The 19,561-nt window shown below is 32.9% G+C and overlaps 1 long non-coding RNA gene across 1 annotated transcript; it reads left to right on the top strand.

Moving 5' to 3' along the window:
- Positions 1–12: 12 nt before the first annotated feature.
- LOC143241129 (uncharacterized) lies at positions 13–14,188 on the top strand. The gene is made up of 4 exons (XR_013022192.1): positions 13–48; positions 885–969; positions 12,650–12,785; positions 13,788–14,188. It is a non-coding gene; the product is annotated as an uncharacterized LOC143241129 (long non-coding RNA).
- The last annotated feature ends 5,373 nt before the right edge of the window (positions 14,189–19,561 follow it).

Below are 19,561 nucleotides of genomic sequence, written 5' to 3'. Positions count from 1 at the left end.
TTAAATGGTTATCGTAAATGGTGGAATAACATCAGGATTGTCTCTCAGGTACTTTTTCTGTTTCTAAAATTATGGAATGTTCCAAACTCTATTTTTTATTATCGTATATTATAAATAACTATTATATCCTGAATGAGTCTCCTTTTTTTTACCAACGGCCATAAATGTAATGAGTAGAAAAGTTATGAAAGTATATTTAAAGAAGGATTATAAATATATTTAGTTCTTAGGGCAAACTGAGGTCCTTTCGTGAAAAGGAAATTATACGCTGTAGTACAATGAGTCATTTATTTTCTTTAATTTTCGTTTTGCATTTTCCACAGGCAGATTATGTTTTTAAATCAGTAGAGTAGCTTTTTCTTGATTTACTTTTCGTTGATACGTATTGTAATATAGCAACTAATTATTTGAATTAACACTTGTTATCACTTCTTTGAATGTGTATACTTTTATTTCAGTGGTACATTAGCAGAGTAGATATAGTACGTTTGGGGACTTTAATGGACTGCAACTGCCTGATAAAACAGAAGGAGACGACATTACGGTTTCTACACTGAGGTTTTCTTCAAGTTTTGAATTAGACCCGAAAAAGGACCTTAGTATAGAAGCCAGAACATCGCCTCCTTTTCTTTCAACAAACAGTTGCAGTCCATTAAAGTTCTCAAACATATTGGGTACACTTTTTTGTTTTTCTAAAGCTATTCGCTTAATGATTTATAAATCTGACTGTAGTTTATGAATAGTTTGTTTTTTTTACAAAAAAAGTGATGGCATATTGAATACATGATGAAATTTATCAAATTAACGTATATAACCGACGTTTAAGTCGTATTACATTACGCCAATTCAATCTGGATTATTTCATTATTTATGCCCTTTGGTAGGAATGATGTTCAACAGCGAAAAATTCACGACCTTCTCGAAGAAACACATAAGCTCCAAGAAGAAGTAATAACTCATCGTAAACAGGTTGGTGATATTTTATTCTACTTGATAATTTTATCTGAAATATAGTAATTTTTGAAAATATAGATTTAGAGATTTAGAGAGGGCTAGATTAAAAGGTCCCTAATGAACTTCAAAGTTCTAGAATCTAAAACACGCTTAGTCTCTTGGTGAGTCAGTAGTAAGTTTCAGGAATTTCAGTACTAAAGTCCAGAGCTCAATTCCACGTACAAGGCAGAGCGCAGGTAGCCCAAATTCACAAGACAAAACCGATAGTAACAGTCACTTGAAGTTATGATTAAAGTTCCAGAATGGTAAACCTTTAAAATTCCTGAGAAGATCATAGACATAAGTTCTTGTTAATTTCAGTTACCATAGTAGAAATACGAAGTATTTAACATTTTCATAATTTTAAGGTATGATACGTAAAGAAAAATGGGCAATTATAAAAATAAATTTCGAAGTTCTTATTCTCTTATCAATAATATATGTATTTACATGAACGACTGTTGAAAATGTAAATAAAATGAAAAAATACAAAGAAGTTTCCTTTTTATACGATATACAGCTTTTGTAGAATATTGTTCAAAGATTAAACACACACGTGTTTGCTTGTGAAAGATATATATTCAAGAATGAAAAGACTTTATTTTGATTCGAATAAGCAGACTGCCAGCGGAACAACCCAGTTTAAGATATAACACCAAGAACAGGTTTAAAAGTTATTAGAGAATTCCTGTGAAACACTTATAAAACGAAATCATAATTAACTACTTCTAAAATTAATAAATACATCAGATTGTTAAACATCGGACAATACATTTGTAGTTGAATTCTCATCATCACTGGTTTTGGTGTATCTGATTTTAGACAAAATTTGAGTGACGTTACGTGAATAGGCTATTAAGTACTAATGATTACTGACCATTCATACATTCATTATTGCTCCATGTAATAGGGTAGTATATATCAGGAATAAGACATCCTCAAATTAACTTACCTTTTATCATGTTACGCTACATACTGATGATCATCTCTTGGATATTACATCACAATGTAAGTAATAACGTTTTTATTTTCTTTTATTATAAAGGTTTCCAGTAAGATGAACATAGATCTTTATTTGTATTTCCACTGAATGTGCGGTAAGTTACACGCCTTTGTAGTCGACTCTTTTCACTATGTAAAAAAAATCATCAGATCGACTTATTTTGCAACTATAAAACACACAGCCTCGGTTTAGAGGCTATTCGTATCGGTTATGTATACGAGAAATGAACCCTTATAGTGTATAGTACCTCCACATTATATACTGGTGTTATTTTGAACAGCTTTATTATCGTGCTGACTTCTGTTAACCACTAAATAGTGTTACACTTTTTATTGGCAGTTGGGTTGTATCAGTAACCCCACTTTTTGATATTCAAACATATAGCCGTGTGACTGTATCGAGTAATTTCAAGATTTAATGTATCAGTGAATCCAGTCGGTAATAATTTGTCTTGCTTTTAATTGCAGTAGGAAGAAAATATAGAGAAACTTAGTAGCACTTAATCCCACATATTTATGCCAAACATGCAGTTACAATGGTATTTTATTTAACGGTAAAAACTAGAGGGGGTTCGTGAGATTAGTTGGAAGGAAAATTTTTCTTAGAATAATAAATACCGAAATTCTCTAACAAAATAACAACAACAGAAACAAAGAGGATTTTTATTTAAAACTGTAAAAGAGAACAAATAACTTAGCACCAAATGTGAAGAAAGTTGTAATTAAAAATGAGAAAATTTGTAAAAAATTAAAAACTGACTAACTTAAACTTCAAGTGAGTTTCACATTGTAAATTGAACATTAAACGAACTTTTTTGAGTATTTATGTCATAAAGAAGAAATAAAAGACATGCAGTGACATCGCTTTGATCTTTTAATCTTGGTTGATATCAAATCATTGAGAAATGATGGGCAGCATGATACACTTTTCCAAGTAAGGCTTTATTTACATTGGCTATCTCTACTTGCTTTTTTAACTTTTAATCATAAATGTTTGTTATTAGTGGTGTAGTTCAAGCCAAGCATGACATGAAGGTTGGAGCGTTCTATTCGCAATCTACGAGTCACAAGTTAAAATCTCGTCACTGAATAAGGTCGCCTTTTAAGTTTTTGGGCGTGATAATGTGAAGGTGAACCCCATTATTTGTTGGTAAAATAGTAGCCCAAAAATTGGCAATGGGTGGTGTTGATCAGCTGCCTTTTCTTCAGTGTATTAGTGTATCACTTCTAAATTATGGAGGGTTAGGTTGAATGCACGTGTATACGAGAGAATGACTGACGTAAAGCATCATAATGATACGTTACTTTCAAGTTAGTCAATAGTTTGTGCGGTATCCAACAGTTTTAGTTTACCTACGTTAACGATCGTTCTAATTATTTGTATTTAATTCACATTAATTTGTACAAATGTTTGTACCACCTCTCACAATAATTATTTTTAATTATAAAAGGTTATTAAAGTGTTGTGATACATACATTTGATCAGTTAGAGGATTAGTAAAAGCTTACGACTTTTCTACATCCGGTTTTACAAGAACGATATTAATTATAAGCTGAAAACTTGCATGAAAATTTAATAACGTACCAGAATATCTCTCTATATAAAGTAGAGATGTTCATTAAGCCATCTGTCTGGTAACTTAAATTATTATAAGAAACTTTATGAACCAGTTTCGAAGAAATCTGCTGTAGTTATATTCATGTGGGCCCCCAAAGGTCGATAGAAAAAACGGCTCGAGTTGGCAACCATTTCAAGTATGATGATTTAATGTTGTTGTTCAACTGTATAAACATGGTACCAAATGTAGCATGATACGTGAAGCTGATACGAAACAAAAGTGGCATTTAATACTGTGCTAAGCACGGAGAACTTTGAGTGATAAAACTCAAATCAGTGTAAAGGTCAGCTCGTTTTCCTATTTATGATATTGTTTTTAAATATAGCATTAGCGGGTATCTTTGCTGATACATAAAGAAATATGTATTCTTGAGTAGTTATAAAAGAAAGAAATGTGCATTTGTTACATCATTTTACAATTAATAATAATATAATATAATGATCTATTGAGTGCTATCATCTACTATGTTACTTAAATAAAATAACTTATCCGGTTATCGAGTGCGCTGTATTAACTCATCCTAGTAACTTTGGGCTAGATATAAACGACTGCTTAATTTAATGTGAATGTTCATTTTAGCTTTGTTTATAAGTAATAATGTATCACCAGTTTGGTTATGCAACTGTGTACGAATCATACATTGTGTAGTTCCATTGTTGTGATATGGCACTTCTATTAATGCGTCGTGTTACTAAAACGATACAAGTTTTTCTCGTTGTTTTAACAGAGAATTATTAGGTTATAATATCACGTAGTGTGTAAAACGTTCCAGACCTCCAGGGGTTAGTGAGAGATATAATAAAGTAGATCTAGATCGTGTATTTGTGGGTTTACCTATAAGAGTGTATGCAGCAATTTCTAAAATGAAATTATCCTAGACTGTATTATAACAACAGTATAAAGAATATTAATTTGGCTTGTCATTTGTATTCTAAACTAATTTCACTGAGTGTGAAAAGAGACAATTATTTAAAGTTCTAGATACAACTATGATCACCAACAGTGTGATATTAGTGAAATTACAACAGATTGTATTGCAACAATATAGCAGAGGAGAGGAGAATAATTTATCTTGTTGAGTGTGTTCCAAAGTAACTGAACCAGTCTTTGTGGTCTTGACGAAAAAGACGATTATTTAAAGCTCTGGATACAGCTGTGTTGATTAACTTACTAATGAGCATTTATGTAGATTTATGTATCATAATTTATCACAGATGAGCCTCCGATTTATTACGTTACGTAATACGATTTCAAATAGTCAGATATTTAAATTTAATGTAGAATCTAATTAAATGCTGATATTGTTTGCCAACACGATTGATACACACAATTTTCTTTCTTAACATAAATATATTTTAATATACAAGTAATAATACAGTGGATAATAACGGTTATTACAAATAGTTATTAAAAATAATTATTTATAAACAAAAATTTTACAAATTTACAAACAATATTTAGTCTTCTATCTGGTCTGAAACTAAATATTTTATCAACGGTCCAGTTTTACAACGCGTAAGTTTTATGTTGATATACAGATAGATACACTTCCCTTGACGGGAATGCTAGCTTGCCTATTCAGTGAAGTTTGTTATGCTCGAAATCGATAATTATACAAATATTATGAATAAAATATTCAAAGTTTTTTATTATTTAAATTGGATTTATCAAATTTTACGATTCCACAAGTTTTCTAACCTCCATAATTAATATTCAAAGTCATACCTAGTTATGGAATAGATATTTAATCATTACGAAGGTTACAGAACATCATATATCTTATCTTAATTCGTAATAATATGGTAGCCATGGATATCGTAACTGACGGCCTTTCTATAATTTCATTTCTCTAATATTCAAAAGTTATGTAACATCTCCAATTTTTAGTTTTCTTTAACAATTTAGTCTTGACTACAGTAAACCTGTTCTTGATATTGCAATATTTCTTTATAGAACATTGGCTTTGCATTACCTTTTTGTTTTCATGGTATTACTGCCGACTTCATATGTTACTAGTATCACTTTCCCACGAGAATAGAGTGGTCACTTTGAAATGATATGTTTGAGTGGCTAAAGTTAGAAAAGCGTTGTTTTTTATTCGCTGATAGGACGTCTCTATGCGTTCAGATCTTTGTAATTGAAAATGACTTGTCAGGGTGGTTAGAATATTCGTCTTTGTGCATTAAATCTACTGTTGATTAAACAGATACAAAACTGTCATTCACATAAACAGTATTATTGCAAGTTCATCTGTGTTAAATTATAAATTAAATAGCACTTATACATGGGTAAAACTTTAATGCTGCAAAACAAAAAAGGCTGAGGCCTACGCACTGACCCCGAGGTACACCAGTAGTAACAACGGTTCACTTTGACTTGAGTTCATTAACAAGAAATACTGCTTTCGCTCACCAATCTCACTTCATTTAATTAACCTTTGTGATTTTCTTATCTAATTTTCTTTATGGTAACTTATCTTAGACCATTTGAAAAATATAAGTATACCCCAAATACACCCTTTACATTATCTATATAGCAAGTTAGATTTAAAAATAAAAACATAAATAACAGATTAGTAAGGCAAAATATCTCTTCAGTGAATTAGTACTGGCTTCTTTTATTGTATATTTGACTAAATGATCTTAGAAAGCTTCCTTTATTAGGCCCACCAGAATCTTTACGAAATATGATTATCTGGTTTAAATTTCACCCCTCTCATTTACCCCCCCCCCGCTAGTACAGCGGTAATCTACGGACTTACAACGCTAAAATCAGAGGTTCGATCCCACCTCGGTGGGCTCAGAAGATAGCCCGATGTGGCTTTGCTATAAGAAAAACAGACACACTAATTTAAAAACAGGAGTAGCATAAGCCTTTCTCCAATCCATAGGTACTTGCATATTCTCCACTGACCTAAGAAATGAAACTGATCTATTATTTTCATTAAATCTTTGGAGAAACAATTTTACCCGCAACTTAGCAACTTGTAAAATGGCTGAGTTTGTTGTTTCTTTTTCAAATACAAACTTTTAGCTAATATTACTGTTAAATCTTGACCTGTTTCTGATTTAACTAAAGTTTAGACTCAGGAAGTAAAATACTTTCGAATGATGTATTTGACCAAACACTGGTCCTCATAACAATAATATACTCCTAATCCCGACTGAAAATATTTCAGTTTGATGAATAATAAAATTAATTTGGGTATATGCACACCCCACGTTTGGTATTGCTAGCACATAAGAAATATAGCTAATAAAAAGAAAAGTTTCATAAATTAATTTACTCTAATCCTACCTGAAAGAATTTAAAGTGCTGCGATCAATAATGATTCCCTCTTGTTTGGCTCTAGTCCGTTATTTGTTATTTATTATTTTCAATCTTTTTAATTATCATCAATGAAGTAAAATATCATTCAGGCTAATTTCAATATTTTCTGTGAAACAGAATAATGTTTTACAACTCCAGTGTACCATATTAGATTTATAGTTGATCTGTGAAACAGAATAATGTTTTACAACTCCAGTGTACCATATTAGATTTATAGTTGACTGTACAGAAGGAATTGAAGTGGTTGATGTACTTGTATATAGATTCCAAAGTTCATAAGGTCATTTTCAGATAAGTATATTCCACAATATTAGTTTTATAACATAAAATACATAGAATATGTGTGTAAAATATTTGTAATAATAACGACTTTCATAATATTATTACAAAAAAGAGATGTAGTGAAAATTCTCTTTTAAGATATGTACGTGTCTAACATACTTAGATTTCTTACCTTAAAAGTATTGTGCACTTTTAAACTTTATTCAAACTGCGTTTTTATATCTCTAAATAAGTGCCGTGTTCCTGATGTTTTCAATTAAAAATTAAATAATTATGCAAATAAGTATTTACAAGTTGCAAACAAAAATGCCAGTTCTTTTTATATATATAGATAGGCAGGATTCATAGCAGTAGGTGTCTGCGGCTTGTTGGAGATAAGTGCTAACAATAAACAAACAGCGAACAGCTCACTTGTTTTAAAATAATTTATTAATACAAGTCAAATTTATATATATACAAATATTCATTTGGCACTTAATCAATGCAATTGTATTCAGAGCTTTAAAAAAATCGCCTCTTTTCACGAATACTAGTTGATTCAGAAATTTTAGAACACAACTGACACAACGATTTATTTTGCCTCCTCTGTTGTTACAACACAATCAATGATAATTTCACTTACATTACACTTTTGGTTACCACATTTGTATCCAGAACTATAAATAATTGTCTCTTTTTGCCAAACGTCCACACAGGTTTGCTCAATTGAACACAAATGGCAATGCAAATTATTATTCTATATTCTTCTGTTGTAATAGAGTCTGCAATAATTTCACTTTAGAAATCTCCTCCATACTCTCTCATGGATAAACTCACAAACACACAATCAAAATCTATTTGACTATATCTCTTACTAACTCTTTATTTTACTTACTTTAATTACATTTTTACTCTATTTATAGGGTCATCGAGGCCTAGAAATGTTTACAAATTATATAATATAACAATGTAATAATACTCGATCCAAACGATAAGAAAAACTTAGATTGTTTTAGTAACAATACACAATAATAAAAACATCAAATCACAAAAATGGAAATACAAAGTGTATGATTTGTACACAGTTGAATATACTAACCTCCAATGAACTATTGACTTTAAACATAAATAAATAAAATTAACATTCACATTAAACTTAAACAAATCAAATAAAGTATTTGTACACAGTTGAATATACTAACCTCCAATGAACTATTGACTTTAAACATAAATAAATAAAATTAACATTCACATTAAACTTAAACATTCGTGTATATCTTACAATAAACCCATCTTCAATAAAGTATTTAAAGCATTTTTAAACTAAATACAATGCTCATGCACAAAGTCTGCTCATATTTTAAAATTTACAGTCTACTTGATGGCTCCAATGCAGAATCAGTACTTTTAGAGGTGCAATGCCTACCTCATGATTCTCGCATTGTCGATTTTACACCTCTGTATACATGTAAGGGGCTGATGGTCCATCTCAATGATGAACTTTTTCCACAGAGGTAGTTCTAGAACTTCTAAATGTAAAATATATATGATGACCAAGCACACCCATTTAATCACAAAGTAGTTTTTCTCGCTCTTTAACAGCTTTTTACTGACAAAAATGATTGGAAACAGTCCGTCTTCACACTCTTGCAGAAGTGCTACTCTTAATTCTAAATACTGATGCATCAGTTGAAACAATAAATAGTTTGTTGAAGTTTGGCATTTTAAAGATTGGTGAAATTCTTAACATGTTCTTCAATTTGTGGAATACCAACTGCTGGAGTTGTTACCAAGTCACCTTCTTGTGTTGTCCCCTCTTGGTCAGATCCATCATTGGTGCAGCAATTTCAGTGTAGTTTGGAATGAACCTCCTGTAGTATCCCACCAACTCCAGGAAGGTTCTGATTTGCTATTTTGTCGTCGGAGCTGGTGCATCTTGTATGCCACTTAGCTTTTTCTTTTCCATGGCTATTTGTTGGTCACTCACTTTATGTCCAACAAAGTCAAGCATAGAATAAGTGATGTAGCATTTATGTGGTATGATGGTCAGACCTGCTGTCCTCACTTATTTGAATAGTTTTTCAGTTTCTTCAAAATGGCTTTCACTTGGTTGTGCAAATTAGAATGTCGTTCTCATAATGCTTGATGTTAGTGATTTTGTGCAATATCTTTCTCATCATATGGTTGAATGTTGCTGCTGAGTTGATTAATCCAAATGGCATCCTTTGAACTAGTAAAATCCGTCTGGAGTCACAAAAGCTGTCTTCTCTTTCGATCCTGTCTATATCAGGATCTGCCAATAACCTTTACTGAAGTTGATCTTTGAAAACAAATTGTCCACATCTAGTTTTGCCATGATAACCTATGGGTTACCAAAAGGTTTGGAACAAACATTATCACGAGATTTACCTTCCAAAAATCTATTTAGAAGTGGTTTCAATCATCTCTCTTTTTCACGATTACTACTGGTAACCAGTAAGTTGAATTCAAAGGTCCAATAATTGTGGCTTCGAACATTACCTCGACTTCTTGCTTGATCAGGTCTTTCATTGTATAGGGTAGGACTTCACCTTGACTGTATTCCTGATCGTAATCTTAATTTTGTATTGCATAAGCTCTTTCTTGCCTGGTCTAACTCTGAAGATATCTGCATTCTGGCACAGTAAATCTTATCTTACAGCTTTTATATGTGTTTGCCAATCAGTTTTTTCCTAATATTTATGTTTTTGTACATCTCATGTTTACCTAGCAGTCCTAGTATGTCTTCATCTTCTATGACAAAGTCACTGGCTTTTGGTCCTACATATATGACAGCCACACCTACAATGTCCATTTGTGCTTCAATAGCTGCACCCATTAAATCTTCTTCCTTCTCATAGTACGTGTTGAATAGATTGGCATGGTAGATCTTGGTCTTTCTGTTCACATTTTGTTGGCCACTTCCTGCACTTCTATAGGTATTTTCCATTTGCAAGTGAGTTTGTTATTATCTAGGTGTAACAGAATTAAGATTTTCTGTCCAACTAAAACATTAATCCTTTGCCTTCTTATTAAAAAGGTGCTTCTTACTGTTATGAGGGGCATAAGAACTCTCTTGAGCAAGTTGATAGGTTTTATCCAGTTGGTTTCTGAGGTCTATTTGTATCCATTTATCATTTTTATCTCTTCTTCTAACAGTTTTTTCAATATCTGTATCAGGTTATGTACTGTTCTTCCATACAGTAATTCGAAGGGTGAAGATTCTCTACTCAGTTATGGAACTTCTCAGAAACAAGTAATACTACCTGCATGTACCTATAAGGGTCACTCGTCTCTTTCGGTATACCTTCTTCAGTACGCTCTTTAAGGCTCCATTGACTCTCTTACAAATTCTATTACATCTGGAGTTGTAAGAATTGGTAAAGAGCTGTTTAGTGTTGATAATTTTCCACACTTGTTTCCTTGCTGAGGTAAACTGAGTCTTTCTATTACTCAATACTTATTTTGAAAAGTTTATAGAACATTTTCAGGAGAGCTTGTGCTACTCTCGCCATCTATATCATTTGCAATGCTATTGCTTCTCGGTAAAGTGTTGCAAAGTCGACTAATGTCATCACGTACAAAATGTCCTTGTCAGATATAGGTGCTTAGTGATCTGACGAATGCCACAGCTACTCTTTTAATTGGCCTCTCTATGAGAGGCATATCTCCCAGTGGCACCTTAGCTACGTTCCCTCTAGGTCGTACTGTCCTTTGGCAGATATCACATTATATACAAAATCTGATTACATATTCAATAATCCCCATCCAATAAAGTTGCTAGTGGTTCTGTCTGCGCTGCCTTCTTTGCTCCACGGTATCCAGCCATAATTGACTTGTGAGCCAACTTCATCACTTAAAACCAGTATTATGTTGGTATTATGACCTGTTTAACTTATCCAGTAGGAATGCGTTCATAGATCTGGTACAGAACATCTTCTGATTCTTTATTCTATAAAAACTCTTTCTCCCTTTGTCTTCTGCTTAACTTTCAATAGGACACTGTTCCAATGTTTAACTATCAACATTTTTAAAAAATGTCAAAATATTTGTAAAGCAAGATTTTCCCATAATGAAACCATGTTGACTATCAAATAAAATTATAAATTTTGATAAATGACAAAGCATCTTTTCGTATACATTCTAAAACAATCCTCATAACTGTAGTAAGACTAATAGGCTAATAATTACTGGGACAATTTTTATTATCTTTCTCGAAAAAAGAAGTGACATTAACTAACTTCCATTCTTTTGACACATTCCCACTGTAACTAATTTACATTTATTTATATTTATTTTAATAGCTAGATATATTTCATTTTAATGCATGTGAAGTATATTTGTTAAATGTGCATTGCGCAAGTCCCGCCTCTTCTCAAAATTTGTAGATTCTCGAGCGTTATAATCAATAATGCAGTAGGTGTGTATGTAATACTAGTGATTGACAGTATCTGCCAAGTGAACTTTGGAGAACGTCTCCTAAAAAACGTTTATAAATAGACGTGCCAAGAGACGATACAGAATATTGTTGGTCAGCTACAGTCAGCACACTATAAGATTCAGAAGCAATAACTGTGATTAACGCTTATTAATCGGAAAACGACATAACTTGACCAGGAACATTTATAGATTTCGAGCATCATGAGCCATTCAACAGAGAATTAGCTTCGGACGTTTGTATTTCTATGATAGCTAGTATTTCTACATATCTTTCTCGGTAAAAACGAGCTTACAAACTGCGCGAGGCCAAACAAAAACAGAGCAACCAGCATTTACGCCAAGGGAAGTGTATCTATGTATCAACATAAAAGTGATTTGCGACTTGTAAAATTGGACCGTTGATAAAATATTTAGTTCTAGACTAGACAGAAGACTGAATATTATTTGTAAATTTGTATATTTGTATATAAATAATTATTTTTAGACCTATCAAATAACTCAAAATACCTTTACCAAAAAACAAACAATAAAAAGTAAAAGCTATACAGGTGTGTTCTGCAGTTAAAATGAAAAGAGTCAGCAAACAAAAATAGACTTTGGATTATTGTAAGAAGACTATAGCACTCTACGTTATATATAGTTTTTAACATGAGTTATGTGAAACTACGTTTTTCATTTTTCATAGAAATATGTAGTTTTTTCGTGTGTTTTATTTTATCTGTACTTCCTTATCATCTAAGGCCCCGGATGATAAACTAAATGTACGACTAAAAGGCCACAACTGGTCTGCTTTTAAATCTATATTCATCAATGCTTGTCAAGATATAAGTTGTAAAGGCCTCGTTATTAGCTTTTCGTAACGTGGTTGTGTTTTATTTGTGCGTCCACCATGTGAACACAATAAACGTTTCTTCCAATTTGTTGTTTCTGTTTGTAAACAGAAATCAAATACACATTTTGTACATCCTTCTGTTTATATGTACCAGATTGATCTGTTGCAAGTCGATGGAAAACACTTCGTCGCTCGTCGGAGTTGGAAAGAAGGTTAGATGAAGCAGGAATTAGAGCAGGAAGAGAGAAATACTGACAAAATAGCTTAGCAATACAAAATATCGATTGAGAGTAAGTTGTTATTTTAGTGAATTTAAATATATAGAATACTATTGCTGTTTCACATAGCAATCAAATACTGAAAATAGATATAAAACCCAGTCTGTAATTCGGTTCGCCACTTGTTACCGAGTGTACCAGTTTGAGGGAATTTCACCACTCATCACTAACCGTGGATAAGAGGGCTAATTGACAAAAAAAAAAAAGAAGCAAAAACAAATAAAACAGATCAGATTTCTTATGGTGGTGGAAGAATATTATCTACAAATTTAAGTAAATAAAGGTTTACAGTGATTATTAAAAACTAAAATATGATACATAAGAGGCTTACACACATAAATATTAACATTTGTGATTTTGTTGGGATATTTTCCTCCTCACTTTTGAAAAATAAATATACAATCTATATATTTTAAGCATTTCAAATGGTATGGGTGTATGGGTGGTGTAAGAAATTATAGCATTTATAAAATTTAGCTATACTAGATAAAGATTTTTCACAGAAGGACAAAAAATAGGCCCTAGTTTAAATGTCTGTATATATTAGTTATGATGTTTGTTATTATCATAAATGCGATGACGTTACACTCTATACTAGCAATTTGAAAATTTCTACATAACATCTGATAAAACATTATCTGCTCCTCGTGGCACAGCGACATGCCTGCGAACCTATACTACTAGAAACTGGGTTTTGATACGTGTGGTGGGCAGAACACAAATAGCCCATTGTATAGCTTTATGCTAAATAACAAACAAAAATAAGACATTATATTAAGAAAAATGTTATGAAAATATTTTGAAAAATATTATTTTTAGAGAAATTATTAATTAATGTTTAATTGTTTGATATTTTTATGTGCAGAAGGATTTGTAAAGTGTGTTTACTTGCTAAGTGCAAGAAAGAAGTAACCTCTAGAATGTATTCTGTAGCTTGGTATTAATTAAAAGACATTGTATTTGTTTATAAAACATTATTTAAAAGGAAATAACCACTTAGTAAGTTTTCAATAGAAATAGAAAGTGAAATCCGACGTAAGAACGATGAAATTGAAGAGAAACAGGAAACAGTGAAGTATTTTCATCACTTTACACAGAACGTGCAAGTTGATCAACGACATCAGCCTGAAATTATGGATCGTATTCTATTAAAGCTATTGGGTGAACTTCAAGAAGATCAAGATTTGTTCTTTTCAATTTTATCTTAAAGTTGAACGCTCTTAATTGAAATGTGTCGCCTGTTCTACCTTGTCTTTCTAAAATAATGATATTTTAAAATATTAACAACCTTTTTACCAGTCAAAATTAAGTTGAAAATATAAAACATCGAGACAATTCCATTAAATCCAAATAGTTAAACACCTGTCGTACATCTCAATACAGTATATTTATTGTTTTCCATGGTTTTGACAAGATTGTTTCAACCCATAATTTTGATTTTGTCTGACATTTCAGTAAAATGATTATGTTATTATCCTAGACTTTTCAAACTCACACTTTATAAATATATTTTAATAGTTTAATAATCGAAGTGGAGGCATTATTTTAAATCAGCCTGAAACAACAGTAGTTTTTGTAGATTTTTTGCAACAAAAGAGACGTGTTACTGATCATTGCTGTTATCCCATTATAAATTTATGTTGTGTGTACATTGGTTTTAGGGTACGGCATAGGACCTACCTTCTGCTAATAGCCTACGAAGGAGTTGTCAAGCTCGCCTTCCCTTAGGACAGCACTTTCGACAAGTGCTAACAACCCCGGAGCCTTCCCTTCCCCAAATCAGAGATATGGTGAAACCATTGTCAAAGCAGGATAGTGATTACCTTGTCTGCTTTGGAGCAATACAACTGGCGAGATCAGTACGTTAGTTTTGTAAGGTCACTGGTCTAGGAGAAGGTCACTCCAAAATAAAATCCGGACTGTTCTACCGCCAACCATCACGCCATAACATTCTGTTGGACCTCGGAAGTTCAATCCGAAGATGCATTTACATCTTCTTCCCCTTCTCTACTCCATCTTTGATTATCTAGGAACTGCCGACGAAATTGATTTGTTTCTGTATCCGTGGATTCCTCCCACAGTTTTGGAATTAGCAGAATCGAACTTGGCAAGAGAGGAAGGGAACAAGAGGGAATTTGATTACATATCTTAGTCCTCTACCAAAATAACTGAAACGCTCCCAGAAGGTCATCCAAGGCTGTTGATGTCTAGGTACAGGTTTACATGGTCGCTGAACCAGAATATGAGATCAAAGCTGGTGTTTCTAACTCCTTCGAGACCCTACCCTGAGGAGTGTGTGAATCATGAAGGGTACAGAGGAGCTGGAGTAATTTATACTAGCGACTCCGAAAAGCAAACCACAAACAGTTTATAAAAGTAGTTGACGTACATAATACATTGACTGCAACATGATGTTAAGAGCAATTTTACACATCCATTGAACTATTTAACCTTTTTCTTAACTATTTTATATTTTCCGCTTAAAAGACATAATGTTATCTATCAAGATCTCATAAGACATTTTAAATGTGGTGCCTTTTAATCTAAACAGTGTGCATCTCTTCTCACCCCAACCCCCAATGTCACAACGATATATGTGTTAAGTTGCAACGACAGAAACTGAGTTTTGATACTAGTGGTGGGCAGAGTTTGGACAGCTTACTTACGGTTGGGCGAAATGAAAAACAAATAATAATCCTTGCAAATGAGGCAAAACTAGAAATGTATGATTAAGTTAATTTACACCGTTTAGCTTATGTCTATTAAATTTGACGCCCCCCAGTGGCTCAGCGGTATGTCTGTGGACTTACAACGCTAAAAACCGGGTTTCGATACCCGTGGTGGGCATAGCACAGATAGCCCATTGTGTAGCTTTGTGCTTAATTCGAAAAACTACGACAACAACAATTAAATTTGACTAGAGAAGAAATATTCGTTGAGACACAGCATTGTTTCGTGCCAGGCTAGTTTTCATAGTGGCAGGTCTTAACTTAAGCATAGTGATCACCAAGGCAGTCACGAACTGAAAATTATGGTGAAATATGAATTTAAGAATGTTGTGTCGCATAAACTTTTCAATATAAAGGTATCTATGGAATCATATGTATAAAATTACCTTTGTGTAGATGATTAATAGTTCCCCACTGGTACAGTGGTAAATCAACGTTAAAATCGAGAGTTCCATTCCCCTTCATGGAATCAGTAGAAAACCCGATATGGATTTCGTATGAGAAAACACACACACACGTGGTTAATAATATCAAATATTTTTGTATGTTGGATTAAGCTATATAATTTCAGTTTCCTTGCTTTTTTTCAAACAATCATTTATTCGATGTGCTGTCTATTTCATTATTTGTAAGTTCCTCTTCTATAATTTATTTATTTATCAGAAATCCTGGGCTCGACACTCTTTGAGTGTTTATATTCAAGAAGAATCTATGCTTATATTCAATTTAAACCCCTTCTCTTCAAAAAATAAAATACAAAATCAAAATATTTAAATTTTTAAATAGTTTAAATAGTTCTGGCTGCCTAAGTGAACATATAGATCTATCTGATTTTATTAGAGATGGCATCAAGAAGCTGCAAACATTCTCCAGACACATTCTATTATGTATGTGGCCAATTTGTCAAGACAGAAGAGAAAAAGTACTCTGTGACAGCATCTGCTAAAATGTTTGAAGCCTACAAGGCATATTTCCGCATGCCTGTCAGGGCTCAAGACAAACCCTGGGCACCTCATTTTACTTTACTTTTTTAAGAGGTTCGTGCAAAATATTTTATATACGATATTTTTTCTATACCATTGAAAATTTAAGAAAATTAAAAGATATTTAAATTCCAAAAAGTGTAACATTTGTATAATATAAAATCTTACTATTTAAGCAAGCAAAAATTGTCCCTCTTATCTTCTATAGTTTTTTTCTTAAATAGTAAGATTTTATATTATACAAATTCTAGACCTTTAAAATTTAAATATCTTTTAATTTTTTTTAATTTTCAATAGTATAAAAAATATCGTATATAAAATGTTTTGCATGAACCTCTTACACATTGGTTCTGGATGAAGTAAATTCATTCTTCATAATAACAATTTTATTTTGCTCTTTCTGGCTCATTCGGTGCACTTCAAAGGGGAATACAAGAGCTTCAAGACCTTGCTAGAAGCCTTAAAGTATGATGAGCATGACTGAGAGGTTGTTGGAGACTTCAAAATGGTGACATTCCTGATGGGTCTCCAAGGAGACTTTACCAAGTTTTCCTGTTATCTTTGCCTTTGGGACAGCAGGGACATTGCAGCGCACTACAACATGAAGCACTGGCCACAACGGATCGAGTTCTTTGTGGGGAGGCACAATATCAAGTGTGAGCTACTAGTGGACCATTAGAAGGTGTTGTTTCCACCATTGCACATAAAATTGGGTCTTATGAAACAATTTGTCACAGCTTTTGATAAGGAGCCTGCAGTCTTCAAGTACCTTCGAGACTTCTTCCTTAAGATGTTTGAGGCATAGGTCAAAACTGGTGTCTTCGTTGGACCACGAATAAAGACGATCCTGGAGTACACAGAATTCCCCAGAAGCTCAGTAGGAAGGAAAAATAGTTCGGGGCAGCTTTATCGCAGTGGTTTAGAGCTTCTCGGGCGATCACAATGCCAAAAATTATTTGGAATTGGTTGAGGTTCTGGTGAAGAACTGCTGCAAAATAAGCTGCAGGATGTCCTTGAAAGTCCATATCCTTGATGCTCATCTTGATAAATTCAAGGAGAACACGGGAGCGTACTCAGAGGAGCAAGGTGAGCGCTTCTACCTAGATATACTGAACTTTGAACGCCGCCACCAAGGAGCGTATAACGAAAATATGATGGGAGACTATATTTGGGGACTGATACGTGAAAGTGATTTACATTACAGTCGCAGATGTAAAAAATATACTCACTTCTAACCATTTTCATATAACTTTAGCACAAATACATGTAAATCTTGATTCATATGTTGTTTTATTCCGGCCTTATGTAAATGAAAATGTGTAAATTTGCCCGTCTTTACATAGAAAATATGTTAATTTCTGAATTTCTTTATCCAGGTCCCAAAAGCAAAGTTTGAAGGGAATAATGGCCATTTTCTGTACTTTCACAACATAAGCAATTAAGAAATAACACATACTATCCAGGAACAAAATTTGTGTTACATAGTGTTATAAGTGTCAGTTTTGTACTTTTTCAATTTATGAAAAAATATTGGAAAGATCTGATGGCTGGTCTGGAACATTAATAATTTGTATAGAACTGTTGAAGGAATTCGCCGTGAAAACTGTTTAACTGTTCTTTCGATTTTTGTAACGTTCCGTAATTCATTTATGAATGTATACTATTATGAAGTAGCATGCAACATTCGTAAACTGTTATTGTATTCTTCTACAATATGAACATTTCCTTGTTATTTTTGCCACTTTTGTCGTTTTCTAAGTTTACAATGATTTGAATAGGATATATTTGGAAGGGTTAACAAAACTGTGCAAATAGCCCTAACAGGATTCATTTAATAGATAAATATAAAAAAAAAATTGGCGGAAGAAAAATATATATGCGCAGATATACCTTACAGTCGTTTCATTACACGTAGAAAACTTGTATAGTAGCTATTTATTGATTCGTAACTTGCAGAGAACCTTCCGATCTTACAGACCTGTGTCTTTAAGTTCAAAAGAAGACAGAATTCATTCTCGGAAACTGAAATTAATCTTAAATTAATAATTCGTTTATAAAGTTATTGTAAAACTTAATACTTTAGCAAATTAGATTAATTGAGTTACTTTTATTGACTTTTGTACCGATTTAAGTAGTAGATTTTATTAAGTTTTAGACATTTATTACTTATATTCATTTTGATAAGCATGCTTATAAACAGCTACCCAGTGGCTCAGCGGTATATCTGAGGACTTCCATTCCTATAAACCGGGTTTCGATACCCATGATGCTCAAAACAACAACAGCTTCTAAACAAATAGTAGGAATACATAATTATTCAAGCTATGTTGTTAACTAATATTATCATTACCATGAAAATGAATTTATAAGTAATTTTCCAAATTCGGAATCATTATCCTTAATATACAGACACATTGAGGATTTAACAACAATCAGTAATCCAGTAAAATTGTTTGTTTCGAATTTCGCGCAGAGCTACTCGAAGGCATGGTTAAGTGGTTAGGGCAATCGACTCGTACTCTAAAGGTTGTGAGTACGAATCCCCGTTACACTAAACATGGTCGCTCTTTCAGCCGTAAGGACGTTATTATGTAACGGTCAATACTCACTTTTCGTTGATAAAACAGTAGCCCAAGAGTTGGCTATGAATGTCATTTCTATCTAATAAACGTGCATCTGGACATATAACACTGAGTATAGTTTTCGTCACAAAAGATTCTGGCCAAGCGCGTTAAGGCGTGCGACTCGTAATCCGAGGGGCGCGGGTTCGCATCCCCGTTGCGCCAAACATGCTCGCCCTTTCAGCCGTGGGGGCGTTATAATATGACGGTCAATCCCACTATTCGTTGGTAAAAGAGTAGCCCAAGAGTTGGCAGTGGGTAGTGATGATTAGCTGCCTTCCTTCTCGTCTTATACTGCTAAATTAGGAACGGCTAACGCAGATAGCCTTTGTGTTGCTTTGCGCGAAATTCAAAAACAAACAATTCTTCTCCAAACGGTAAGTACTAACATGGTTTTGTAAAATTTGAAGTAATATTAATAAGTAAGCTGATTTTAATAGACTTTGTGAAAAAAA

This window comes from Tachypleus tridentatus, chromosome 13, assembly GCF_004210375.1.
Source record: "Tachypleus tridentatus isolate NWPU-2018 chromosome 13, ASM421037v1, whole genome shotgun sequence".
NCBI lineage: Eukaryota > Metazoa > Arthropoda > Merostomata > Xiphosura > Limulidae > Tachypleus > Tachypleus tridentatus.
This window is presented reverse-complemented; position numbering and strand designations above follow the sequence as displayed.